Source organism: Microcaecilia unicolor, chromosome 2 (genome assembly GCF_901765095.1).
Source record: "Microcaecilia unicolor chromosome 2, aMicUni1.1, whole genome shotgun sequence".
Classification (NCBI taxonomy): domain Eukaryota; kingdom Metazoa; phylum Chordata; class Amphibia; order Gymnophiona; family Siphonopidae; genus Microcaecilia; species Microcaecilia unicolor.
In genome coordinates this window covers 102,806,529-102,820,731 of record NC_044032.1, presented here as the reverse complement: position 1 = coordinate 102,820,731, position 14,203 = coordinate 102,806,529, and the positions used below count along the sequence as shown (strand labels likewise).

Here is a 14,203-nt window from a genome sequence, read left to right as displayed (position 1 = left end):
TACTTCGGCAACTTACCCATCGGGCTAATTTCCGCCTCTAGGCTGGCAGGAAATGACGATACAAACATCTCTATGACTAGCTAAACCAGATATAAATACTAGCAGCAAGCCACTCCTCTCTCTGACGTATGTGCCTCAAATCCATTCCACCTCCAGGTTTAATCCCCGGGTGTTACTGTTCTCCATTGAAAAATAAAACGCTGTTCTATATTAAAAAGGATTTCACTTATGTTGCCTCCCCGATCCAACACAGGAATCTGTAATAATGCCATGCATCTGATATCCTCTATTGCATGTTGACATTCGATCCAATGGGCAACCAGGGGGGCATCACTCCTCAAGTTCCTGATATTACTGATGTGTTCAGCTAATCTGATTTTCAATTTCCTCTTAGTGTGGCCTATGTAGTATTTACTACATGGACATATATGCAATATACAATCTGCTCACTATTACAATTCGTAATCGAGTGAAGATAATAATATTTTTGAATACCTGGAATTTTACTTTATTCGTAACCAAGGCATATTTACAATAAACACAATTACCACAAGCGGAGTGATGACCCCCATATTTCGTTGCCTTAGGACGTTTTAGGAGTTCTCCCAAATTAGATTTACGGCTGTAAGCCATTTTCGGATGATCTTTAAAGACTGGGTGAATACCCAAACATGCCAAAATTTATGAATTATATGACCAATTAGCGGTGCCCTTTGAGAAAAAGGTAAACACATGCTATGGGCTTTATTATCTTCTTCTTTTTTGGTATAAACAGCCAGTCCCTTTGAGCATATCGGGCACGTTGTATGCCCGTTTTAAAACAAATAGGGGGTACCCCCGTTGGAGAAATCTCTCCGTCATCTCATATGCCTGAGTTTTGAATTCCTCCAAAGAGGAACATAATCTACGTAACCTTAGATACTGACCAACGGGGACTCCCTTCTTAGGGCTATGTGATGGAAACTCGAGTAATGTAACAGAGTATTCCTATCGGTATTCTTCCTATAGATCGAGGTAGATAAGTTATTGAAATCCTTTTTATTAATTTTATGTCTAAAAATTCCAATGTTTCTCGTGAAGTTCGAGCAGTAAATTTAACACATGGGTCAGCTTCATTTAATTCTCTTATGAATATTGCTAGATCTTCCTCGGATCCCCTCCAAAACATTATCACATCGTCTATGTAACGGCGCCATAGCATAATATTAGTATGCCATGGTGACGGATAAACAAATTTCTCTTCAAATTCAGTCTGGCTGTTTATACCAAAAAAGAAGAAGATAATAAAGCCCATAGCATGTGTTTTACCTTTTTCTCAAAGGGCACCGCTAATTGGTCATATAATTCATAAATTTTGGCATGTTTTGGGTATTCACCCAGTCTTTAAAGATCATCCGAAAATGGCTTACAGCCGTAAATCTAATTTGGGAGAACTCCTAAAACGTCCTAAGGCAACGAAATATGGGGGTCATCACTCCGCTTGTGGTAATTGTGTTTATTGTAAATATGCCTTGGTTACGAATAAAGTAAAAATTCCAGGTATTCAAAATATTATTATCTTCACTCGATTACGAATTGTAATAGTGAGCAGATTGTATATTGCATAATATGTCCATGTAGTAAATACTACATAGGCCACACTAAGAGGAAATTGAAATCAGATTAGCTGAACACATCAGTAATATCAGGAACTTGAGGAGTGATGCCCCCCTGGTTGCCCATTGGATCGAATGTCAACATGCAATAGAGGATATCAGATGCATGGCATTATTACAGATTCCTGTGTGGATCGGGGAGGCAACATAAGTGAAATCCTTTTTAATATAGAACAGCGTTTTATTTTCAATGGAGAACAGTAACACCCCGGGGATTAAACCTGGAGGTGGAATGGATTTGAGGCACATACGTCAGAGAGAGGAGTGGCTTGCTGCTAGTATTTATATCTGGTTTAGCTAGTCATAGAGATGTTTGTATCGTCATTTCCTGCCAGCCTAGAGGCGGAAATTAGCCCGATGGGTAAGTTGCCGAAGTAATTTAGATGTGGGAAAAGATGAATTAAATGTGGATTAAATATTTGTATATATGAAAAATTGGACATGTAATGATATATGAGAATGACAAAGGAAGTATATATATCTTTCATGTAGGATGTTGATTACGGTTCTCCTGAAGAAGCTAAGTGCGAAATGCGGTCTCGCATAGAGAACCGAGTGGAACTGAGAGAATTGACTGGGAGAAACTGTTAAGTTTAAAGAACCACAATTGCTTGCAGTCGTTGGGAATCCTTATTATCAATGACTTAATGATGGAAGATGGAAGATTACGTTAAAAGGTTTTTTGCTAGTGTCATATATTTTTGGTTGCTATTTTCTCCAACGCTCAACGCCGATGAACTAAATTACTATCACAGTCAACGAGACAACTGACTGTTTGAAGAGTTTTGAAATAGTAATGAAAGGACGTTGAACAATTATATAGCATGAACGTTTTAATGCGCTATATAGATAAAGAAAGCTAAAGGACATACATGATTGTTATTGAAATAGGAAGAGCCAACGTTGCTAGTAATACTGGGGGTGTATTTATGTATTTAATAGTGTTATGTGGGTAATATATGTTTGTTGGTATATATTAAAAAGCATTTATAACAAGAGATATTGAGATATTGGAATATCATTTAACAGTGAGTACAGGTTATAGTAATAGGTTTTAAAAAGACGTACTTTGTTTACATATATTTTTCCCTACTTTATTGTTGTTAGGTGTCCAGAAACTAGCCATTTGTCCAAAGGAAGAGGTTTGCGAGCTGTCTCCTCTTTGGTTTTTGAAACAGAGCTAAAGAGAAAAGTTACTGAGTCTGTCCGTTTCTGGTTGTGTATCTAAATGGAAGATTAGCCTAGTGTTTAAAGCACTGGTTTGACAAACAGCGAACCCTGGTTCAAATCTTGCTGCTGCTCTCCTTATGATCTTGGGCTGGTCAGTTAACTCTCCATTGCCTCTGGTACACACTTAGATTGTAAACCCACTGGGGACAAAGAAATATCTTGTGTACTTGAATGCAACTCACCTGGAGCTACTACTTAAAAGGTGTGTGCTAAATCCAAAAATAAGTCTTAAGATCTGGAACAAGTGTAGGTATAAGAATTCACTGTTTGGATGGCACTTTTATGGATTCTGTTCCTGCTAGAATTGTTTAGTGCTCAGGAGATTTTTGTGTTAGTCCAACTTGATATCAGTGGCTCATTGACCAAATGTCATCCATGCCTCATCCCAGAGGGAGAAAGAAGAGTATGCCCTCTGGTACTTGCACAAGAGGAGAGAAGGAGATCTTGCCAACCATGGTGCACCATAGAAATGAGGACGGTATATGCTTACGTTAGGGTCACAGTGCCCATCTAACGGGGATGGAGCATTCAAAACTGTGGAGTCTATCCTAGGCCTGTGGACAAACAGAAGGTCATGTCTCACACTCCATTTTATTTCTGGGAACTCTATTTTTCTGTAGACAAGAAGAGCTAAAGACGCAGTTTGACTCTCTTAATTTAGAGATGCCTAATCAAAGAGAAGTGACTGAACATGGAAACAAATCAGTGGAACATTGGGATACTGTCAGTATAGGGTGTTTTTTTCCAAGCAGAGAAGATGCATGACAGAGACCAGCAACAGCAATATCAATGGTAGACATGATCACCTCCCTCCTCTAATGCTGATATGACATAGTAACCAACTGATATGTCCACACAGGATCAAACAATACCCATCTGCAGGTACACTTGTGGTTTCAAACTGTCTGCAATTGTCTAAGAATATCTTCAGCTTTCTGAGAGAGGTATTTGCAGACATCTGCATCCAATCGGCTTGCTCCCTTATGTGGGGAACTAAAGAGGCAGTAAGACTGATATGCAGAATGATGTGACCATACAGAGGTTTGTCCAACCAGAACCCATCCCCATATCCTTGCATGGATGCACTGCACCAAAACCCCCTTCCTAATTAGGTAAGTGCCTTCAACAAATATAGACTAGTGTCAAAAAGCAGAAGAAGTTGCAACAATAAAGAAAGAACCATTGAAAATATCACAAGGCAAAAGACAAAGAGGAGTCTCTAATATGGCCATTTGTTGACACCACAGTCTTGGAACATTCCTGGGCAATCCATAACATAATTTGGGTTTAGTTAACAATTTCTCAGGCTATGTAGCAACAAAGTTTTTATTTATGAGATTTATACATTACAATCAACCAACAAGATAACTTGTATTACAGAAATGCACATTCAGTAACAAAGAAACAATTCTTGTTAAGGTGCAATAGTCCACAATAAAGGGGTAAAGGGGGAGAGTCAAAAAGGAAATTAAACCCTTGAAGCAAAGGTGCTAAAGTAAAGTTACAAAATATATTGTGGGCTTCAAATACTCATTAGATACAGGTTTTAGTCAGCTACTCTGCCAGGAGATTCCGACTTCTTAGCTTCAACAAGTATTTTCAACAGGCCCAGGTCAAAGAAAGTATATTTATTTGGGGGAAAGAAACACAAAACATTTACAAGGAAAATGTAGCATAAATTTAGCTCCAAGTAAATTTCCCTGGTGCCTCATTGACAGAATTTCTTTCTCCTTTCTTGTGTAACCTTTAAGTCTGAAAAAATCCAAACTTTCTGACCCAGAAACAGTTTTTGTCTGCGGTGAAAGTAAGATTTCAAAACGTGCTCCCAGTCCTGAGGAAAAACAAAAGTCACCAGCAGTCTCTCTCGAGGCACCACCTCTGAATCAGATTTTTCAAGAAATGCTGTTAGGTCTAAACTGTCCTGGGATATTTCTTCCAACTCCAAATTTGGAGCTGCACCAGAGGACTGCACCTGAACTGTAGAAGCCTTAGATTTAGAGAAAACATAATGCATCTTAGAAATTGGAGAAAAAGCTTCCTTAGGTATCAACAAACTTTCCTCCAGATAGCTCCGCAAGAGCCGACTAGAAGAAAATAAAAAATAGGGTGCTTAGGAAAATTTAGTAGACGTACGTTCAGGTACCTCATCGTATTTTCCAAATTTTCTACACGTCTGTCAGTTAACAATCTTATCTTTCACCAGCACAGTATTTAATTTCTGGGCCTCAGTACTCCCCTGGTGCAATTTTCTGAACTAAAGATTGTATAGTACACAGTGAGCTCTCTTTCTTCACCACAACTGTACCACACGTTGCCACAGCTTTTGTTAAAGATGTAATTGCGATATGTAAGGAGGTTAAGCCTTCCCAAACCAGGTACAAAGTAACTGTTTCAGGTCTTACCCGGGGGAAGGGAGCCTTCAGGCTTCAAGAACAGAGATTCCTATAGTCAATCGTGAGGTAGCATCGTAGCTGCAGTCAAAGGACTCTGATCCAGCTGGTTTCAACCATCCCCTCCTGCAAAGATTTTCCAGGAGTGTTTCCACACTGCCGGTTCTCCTCTCCAGAAGAAGTGTCATCCTATGATGCTAGTTGCCGCAATCCTTGCGTGATCAAGTACTCCAGTGCTTGGGGGGGGGGGGGGGGGGGGAAGGATGCCTAATGCTGGTCCGAGCTCAAGGTGGTATCGGCGTCTCACATGACTGTTGCTTCAGGCAGCGCAACAGACACCAGCGTTTTCATCACTGCAAAGGCCTCAGTGATGGAAGTTTGCTGGTAAGAAGCTGCCTGCTGAGAAAGAAAGTCTCATGGATTGCCCTTACTACTACTACTATTTAGCATTTCTATAGCGCTACAAGACATATGCAGCGCTGTACAAATATAGAAGACAATCCCTGCTCAAAGAGCTTACAATCTAATAGACAAAAAATAAAGTAAGTAAATCAAATCAATTAATGTGTACAGGAAGGAGGAGAGGAGGGTAGGTGGAGGCGAGTGGTTACAAGTGGTTATGAGTCAAAAGCAATGTTAAAGAGGTGGGCTTTCAGTCTAGATTTAAAGGTGGCCAAGGATGGGGCAAGACGTAGGGGCTCAGGAAGTTTATTCCAGGCGTAGGGTGCAGCGAGACAGAAGGTGCGAAGTCTGGAGTTGGCAGTAGTGGAGAAGGGAACAGATAAGAAGGATTTATCCATGGAGCGGAGTGCACGGGAAGGGGTGTAGGGAAGGACGAGTGTGGAGAGATACTGGGGAGCAGCAGAGTGAGTACATTTATAGGTTAGTAGAAGAAGTTCCCCATAGCAAACATGAGGAAGTGCAGAGCTGCTCTGTTGCATGACATCCTTCAAGCGGCCATTTTGAATTCTTACTTGCAACAAATATTTTTATTGTAGGTTGATGGGAAGGTTATCATCATCTGGAATTCCAGCTATGTTATTGAACTTTACTAGGCGAATACATTTTTAATTCTCTGCTTAATGTATCTGCTGACCTAAATAAATCTGTGACGGGCAGAGAAGGAACAGCTGATGCCTCCGAGTCTGGGCGTCTCTCCTTTCCTCCTGGGCCCGCCCCCGTCTGACATCAGACGGGGGCGGGCCCAGGAGGAAAGGAGAGACGCAAAGACTCGGAGGCATCAGCTGTCCTTCTTGCCCATGCAGCGCCTTCACACACAGGTGAGAGGCACTGCGCGGGGAGGCCCGTAAGGCGGAGGGGGGACCGGTGGAGGGGGGGGAGCGGGGGCAACGACCTCAGGGTGGCGGCGGGGACAGGGCACGGGGCGGAGGATGGCGGGAGGTGGAGCTGTGGGAGAAAGAGTTGAGAGAAGGAAGGGAGGGGGGCCCGGGGCTGCTAAAGTTTTGAATTTTTTTTTTTTTTATTTAATTCAGGGGGGGGGGGGGAAGCGGGGAGTAGCAGCGACCTCGTGGGGGGCAGGGGGGGGGCAAGGCCGTCCATAAAGGACGCTCCTGACAAGCGCCTTTGCCCCCTCCCGATCCTTTTTTTTCACTTTTAGATTGATGCAGGGGGAGCGGTGAGAAGCAGCGACCTCGGGCGTCAATAAAGGACGCCCCTGACGCGCGTTTTCGCCCCTCCCCTCGCTTTTTTTTTTTTGGGGGGGGGGGGGGTTACATTGAAGATTTTAATCAGACAGCCCTAACGACAGGTACAGACCTGTCGTTAGCTTTCCGGCAGTTTTCCAGCGTTAGGGCAGGCGGAAAACTTTAGTGCATCTCGTTTCAATAGGGTTTCTACACAATTTGCTCATCTGCATTCCGTTTTCATTTTCTGCTACCATCGTCGGAAATGGCCTTTAATGCATGCCACGGTTAAAAAATTCTTCATTAAAGGGTCGTTAAAGTTAGTGCATCTAGGCCTGAGTCACAGAAGATGTCACAATCACATAGACAATCGGTACATTCAATTATCAATAGATGACAAATGGAAGGCCCGCCTTCCTGAAAGCCCTTCCTCTTATCCACAGCTTTTCCACTAAGCAACAAAGGACATCCTGCCAATCTGGGATCAACTCTCTTCACCTAAATATAGCCACGACATATAACCTACTAGTACAAAAGGGCCCGTTTCTGTTTTAAAGGAAACGGGCGCTAGCAAGGGTTTCCTCGGAGTGTGTATGTTTGAGAGAGTGTGAGTGAGAGTGACTGTGTGAGACAGAGTGAATGTGCATGTGTGACAGAGGGAGAGTGAGACTGGGTGCGAGTGTGTGTATGAGAATGCGAGTATGTGCCAAGGTTCCCCCTCCCTCTCAGTTCCAGGGTCGTCCCCCCCCCCCCCCGGGTCTGTCTTACAGTTGCAGGGTCTCCCCCTCCCTCCCAGTTGCAGGGGGTCCCCCCCTCCCTTACTTCCTCCCTTTTTCCCAGTTGCAGGGTCCCCCCTCCCGTTCTCCTTCCCTCCCTCCCAGTTGCAGGGTCTGTCTGTCTCCCCCTTCCTTTTGTCCTCCACGTTTTAAGGCACTGTCTAACCAGTTGAAACAGCTTTAGACTTGTTTTCAGATAGAACAACAATTTAAAACGCCAATGTGAAGCAGGAGCTCCTAGGTTTGCTTGGTTTTGAGTGTATAGCAATGACGGCTGCATAGGGGAGTGGAAACAGAGATTAACCAATAGGCTTCCTTGCTTACCATAGACTTGCATTGCTCACTTCCACTCCTGTGTATTAACGTCCTGCAGGATCTCCTAGGTTTCCTTGGTTTGTTTTGAGTGAACGGGGATGACGGCTGCGCTGGAGTCGGACCCGCTGCTCTGTCCCTCCCCCCTCTTCCGAGTCGACACTGGACCCCGACGGCCGCCCTGAGCCCTCACCCGCCTCCTCCAATTGGACAGTCAACCGCAGGCACTCGCTCGCCATCCTCCCTCTTTGTCCTCTCCATCAGTCCGAATCCGGACTTGGAGAGGAGAGGGAGGGCGGCGGTGGTTTTTTGATGGCGGTTAGTGTGCGCGGGTGTTTCGGGATGTTTGCAGCCCGTCTCGATTCCTAGGCAGGGGGAGGAGTAAGGAACACGCTCCGCACGTTTCCCTACTCCTCCCCCTGCCTAGGTCGCTGTTTGCTGCTGGCTGGGTCGCGGTTTGTTGCTGTGCGTCCAGCTGGTGACTTCACCCGAGGCGCAGCCAATCAGTGGGATTCATGACGTCATTTTGATCTACAGCACCTAGCAGACCACGGCGGAAGCCAGGATCCCAGGCAGCTTCAGAACATTGGAGGTGAGAATTATTACAGGACAGGATGAAAGTGCCCGAGTTTACATCTGTCACACAGAAAAAAAGTGAGGTATTGGTTCTACATTCAACAGAATATTTCATAAGAACCCTTAATGTGCCCGTTTCATTTATCAACCTGTTAACTCTTTCCTCCTCTCTCTGTGATCATGACCAGCCCAAATCTGCTTGAGAAACTGATGTGTTGATACATTTTCTGAAATGAAGAACCTCTTTCTGAAAACATGCAATAGTAAGCAACTAGAAACTAGAAAATAGCTCTAGTATTTTGGAAGAGGATCTGTTGATGGTGAGCCTGTTCTAAAATATATGGTAAAATGGATGCTTGTGTGTCAGTTATGTGCAGCAGGGTCCACTTTACTATAGAGTCATAAATGTCCAAAACATCAACAGATCAATATGGGCGCATACGTGTTTATGTCAGCCATTTTAGAAACAAAGGTTTATTTTTCTGAAGCTGCCATACAGCTCAGTATCCCTTGGCAGTTTTGCTCTCGGAAGTGGGACAAGGGGACATCAACCACTATGGGATTAAGAGGGCAACTTCCCCTAATCGGCGTTTCATTGGACCGCAACCTAACACTAGAGAGCCAAGTGACATCCACAACAAAGAAAATGTTCCACTCAATATGGAAACTCAAACGCGTGAAACAATTCTTCCCGAAGGAAACATTTCGCAACCTGATACAATCAATGGTACTACTACTATAAATCACTTCTACACGCTACCAGTCGTATGCAGCGCTTTACAATTGAACATGAAGAAGACAGTCCCTGCTCAAAAGAGCTTACAATCTAAATCAGGACAAACAGACACGACCAAAAAGGAGAAGGGAAGGACAGACAGAAGGACACACAAGGATAAGATAAAAGTTACAAGTCAGGAGTCGAAAGCAGCATCAAACAGGTAGGCCTTTAGCCAGGATTTGAAGGCAGCCAGGGATGGAGCTAGATGTAACGGCTCAGGAAGCCTATTCCAGGCATAAGGTGCGGCGAGATAGAAGGAGTGGAGTCTGGAGTTAGCGATGGAGGAGAAGGGTGCAATTAGGAGACATTTGCCTAGTGAACGGAGTTCTAGGGAAGGAGTGTAGGGAGAGAGTGAGGGTGGAGAGGTAGTGAGGGGCTGCAGAGTGAATGCACTTATAGGTCAACAAGAGGAGCTTGAATGTATACGGAAACGGATAGGGAGCCAGTGAAGTGATTTCAGGAGAGGGCTGATATGGGCATAGCGACTTTGGCGAATATTAGTCATGCGGCTGACTTTTGAACAGATTGAAGAGGAGAGATGGCTGAGTGGAAGACCTGAGAGAAGCAAGTTGCAGTAGTCCTAAGCGAGAGGTGATGAGAGTTTGGATGAGGGTTCTGATAGCGTGTTCAGAAAGGAAAAGGCGAATTCTGGCGATGTTATAAAGGAAGAAATGACAGGTTTTAGCAATCTGTTGAATATGGGCAGAGAAGGAGAGGGAGGAGCCGAAGATGACCCCAAGGTTGCGAACAGACGAGGAAGAATGAGTGTGTTGTCGACAGAAATAGAGAATGGGGGAAGGGGAGAGGTTGGTTTAGGAGGGAAGATAAGGAGTTCAGTTTTGGACATATTGAGTTTCAGGTGGCGGTGAAACATCCAGGTAGCATGCAGATACCTTGGACTGGATTTCTGCCGAGATTACTGGTGTGGAGAGGTAGATCTGGGAGTCATCAGCGTAAAGGTGATACTGAAAGCCATGTGATGAGATCAAAGCACCAAGGGAGGAAGTATAGATGGAGAAAAGGAGAGGTCCTAGAACAGATCCTTGAGGTACACCCACTAACAGCGGGATAGAGGAAGAGGAGGAACCACCAGAGTATACACTAAAAGTATGCTGTGAGAGATAAGAAGAGAATCAGGAGAGAGCAGAATTCCGAAATCCAAGTAAGGACAGCGTGTCAAGGAGTAGGCTGTGATCAACAGTATCAAAGGCAGCAGAAAGATCGAGAAGGAGGAGGATAGAATAGAGCCCTTTGGATTTAGCCAGGAATAGATCATTGGAGACTTTAGTAAGTGCTGTTTCAGTTGAATGAAAGGGACGAAAGCCAGATTGGAGTGGATCAAGAATAGGTTGAGAAAGAAAGAAAGTCGAGGCAGCGATGGTGGACAGCACGTTCTAGTAACTTGGATAAGAAAGGAAGGAGGGAGATGGGGCGATAGTTGGAAAGAGAGGTGGTTTCCAGAGAAGGTTTTTGAGGAGTGGGGTGACTACGGCATGCTTAAAGGCATCAGGGACAGTCGCAGTGGAAAGTGACAGATTCAGGATATGACAGATGAAAGGGGTGACAGCAGGAGAGATAGTGTTGAGTAGGTGAGTGGGAATAGGGTCAGAGGAGCAGGTGGTTAGTTTTGAGGATTGAAGAAGAAGTAAAGATTCTTCTTCAGTGATTTCGGAAAAAAGAAGAAAAGGAGGTAGGGGTAAGAGGTTGGGAGAGTGAACTAAGGGAAGAAGGGGTGGAGGCGAGCTGGTTGTGAATTCAAGTTTTATCTTGTGCACCTTACCGTGAAAGTAATCAGCCAAAGTCTGGGGAGAAAGTGAAGGGGGAGTTGGAGGAGAAGGCGCTTTGAGGAGAGAGTTAAGCGTGGCAAAGAGACGTTTAGGGTGTTGAACCAATAGAGTTAGTCAATTGGATGTAGTAGTCCTGCTTGGCAAGCTGGAGAGCAGACTGGAAGGAGGTCAGCAAAAACTTGAAGTGTATGAAGTCAGCATGGGCACGAGATTTAAGCCAGAGGTGTTCAGCAGAGTGGGCACAAGAGCGTAGGTGACGGATTATAGGGGTCAGCCAAGGTTGAGGTTTGGTACGTTTAACAGGACGAGATATGGGAGGAGCGAGAGTGTCCAGAGCAGATGACAGAATAGTATTATAGGAAGAGACAGCCTCATTGACGGACTTGGTTGACATAGCAGTAGAGAAGAGATTTGAGATGTTGGAGGACAGGTTAGAAAGGTTAATAGCCTGTAGATTACTAAATGTGTTGGTTAGAATAGGACGGGACTGGGGAGGAGGGTGTTGAAGTGTGAAAGTTATAAGATGATGGTCAGAAAGGGGGAGAGTTGAGGCAAGGAAATTGGATGGTGAGCAGTTGGAGAAGAGTACGAGATCAAGACAGTGGCCATTCTGGTGAGTGGGGGGCGGTGGAGCACAGTTGAAGACTGAAGGAGGATGTTAAGGCAAGGAATTGGGAAGCAGAAGAATTAGAGGAATCATCAGCGTGGATGTTGAAGTCACCAAAAATGAGGGACGGAGATGAAATTTCAAGAAAAACGGAGAGCCAGGCATCGAAGTCAGTGAGGAAAGAAGAAAGGGACTTATCGGGGGGTCGTTAAATAACTGCAACTCGGAGTGGCAGCGGGTTGAATAAGCGGATGGAAGGACTTCAAAGGATGAGAAGGAGTGAGACTGAGGTATGAGAAGGGGCTGAAATCTGCAAGAGGGTGAAAGTAGGAACCCAAAGCCACCTCCGCGGCCACCGGGTGAGGAGTGTGGGAAAAGAGGTAGCCTCCATGGCATAGGGAGCGACTGAGGTAGAGTCATCAGGTGGGAGCCAGGTTTCAGTTAGGGCGAGGAGTTGGGGAGAACTGGAGAACTGGGTAAAGGAGAGTTTGTTGCAGACAGATCAGGCATTCCATAGGGCGCACGAGAAGGGGAGGAAAGAGGGGGAGAGGAGGGGACTAGAAATGAGGTTGGAGACATTCCGGAGTGGTCTGTATAGATAGGATGAGGATTGGTGTGGGGGACCCGGATTGGGATTGATGTCCCCTGCGGATAGCAAGAGAAGGAGTAAGAGAATACGAAGAAGGGTAGGGCAGGTAGGGCGATGAAGGCAACGAAGGTGGGATGTGCATAGGAGGAATGGAGATGGGTCTACAGCAGGAAGGAAATGTTGAAGGTTGAGGGCTAAGGAGAAGGAAGGGGAAAGGAGAGAAGGTGAGGTGATGAGGGTAAGTGGAGTGTAAAGTGTAGCAGCAGTGTAAAGTGTTTTGGGGTTAAGAAGTAGGTTGGGAAGGGCCAGCATCAGGAAGAGAGTGTGTTCAGGGGCCATGGTCATGCAGAATTGGATTGCTGGAACACTGGAATGTTGGAATGGGTGAAACTGGTACTAAGCCATGTAGACTACTGCAATGGAATTTATGCGGGATGCAAAGAACAAACATTAAAGAAACTTCATACCGCTCAAAACATGGCAGCTAGGCTTATCTTCGGAAAAACATGATTTGAAAGTGCAAAACCCCTTCGCGAAAAACTACACTGGCTCCCAATCAAAGAACACATTGCTTTCAAAATCTGAACTCTGGTTCACAAAATTATCTACTGTGAAGCCTCGGGATACATGACAGGCTTGATCAATCTACCAACTAGAAACACATCTAAATCAACACAAACATACCTAAATCTGCACTACCCAAGCTGCAAAGGACTCAAATACAAGTCAACTTAGGCATCCAGTCTCTCCTACATAAGCACACAACTGTGGAACGTATTACCAAAATCCTTGAAAACTACGTACGACCACCTAAACGTCCGGAAAAAACTAAAAACTAACCTGTTTAAAAAGGCATACCCTACCGATCCAACATAAATGCCTGATCTCTGCAACACAACAAAACTAAAGAACGTAATGGACATAACACAACTCTTCTGTTGTACGATTCCCTAATGTGGCTGTGCCACATGAACTTTATCTTACCACAACATCACTTTGTATTTGTTTACACCGGAATCTGCAAACGCCTCTCCGGTACTATGTAAGCCACATTGAGCCTACAAATAGGTGGGAAAATGTGGGATACAAATGTAACAAATAAATAAATAAATAAATAATCCCTCCAATGGAGTGCGTCTCAACAGAAACACTTTTCTGAAACCTAGATGACTCTGGTAGCAGGTGTAAATCCTGACAAGAAACATGCATTCCCACTCTGAAATGGGGAATACATGTTTATTTTTTAGGCTTATTCAAAACATACCCATACTTATAAGGATATCATGCTGGGACTGATTGGTATTTTGTTATCTATGAGGCATTTGCTCTCCTTGTTTTGCCTAGTAAATGTTTACAACCCACAATATCTAAAAAGGTCTCCGGGGCACGGGAAAAAACGGCTCCCGCTGCTAGTGCAGGGCCTTTTTTTTCCAACAGCTTGGTAAAAGGGCCCCTCAGTTCTTCCGCACAAACTCCAAGCAAAGTACCACACGACAACTGCAAATTTAACACAGCACTTTTAACAGCAAATGCTGGGAACACCTCCAGTAGCTGCTGCCTTAAATTTGCAGCTTTACAGATCAAGTTAAGCCATGCTAATTGCAATTTTACAGATGTTTAGTAAAGGGTCCTTAGTACATCTCATTCACAGCTAACTCAAAAAAAAAATCATTCTTCAAGCTAGCTACCTTGGTCCACTTTTCTTTGATCCTGGGGAACTGGCTTTGATTCTCACTGCAGCTTCTTGTGACTCTGGGCAAGTCATTTAACTCTCCATTGCCCCAGGTACAAATAAGTTCCTGTATATACTATGTAAACTGCTTTGAATGTAGTTGCAAAAACCACAGAAAGGCAGTATAA

The 14,203-nt window shown here is 44.4% G+C and overlaps 1 protein-coding gene across 1 annotated transcript in view; it reads right to left on the bottom strand.

Moving 5' to 3' along the window:
- NDUFAF2 (NADH:ubiquinone oxidoreductase complex assembly factor 2) overlaps positions 1-14,203 on the bottom strand; it is a 267,607-nt gene that overhangs the window by 69,576 nt on the left and 183,828 nt on the right. The gene's annotated exons all lie outside the window — the stretch shown is intronic.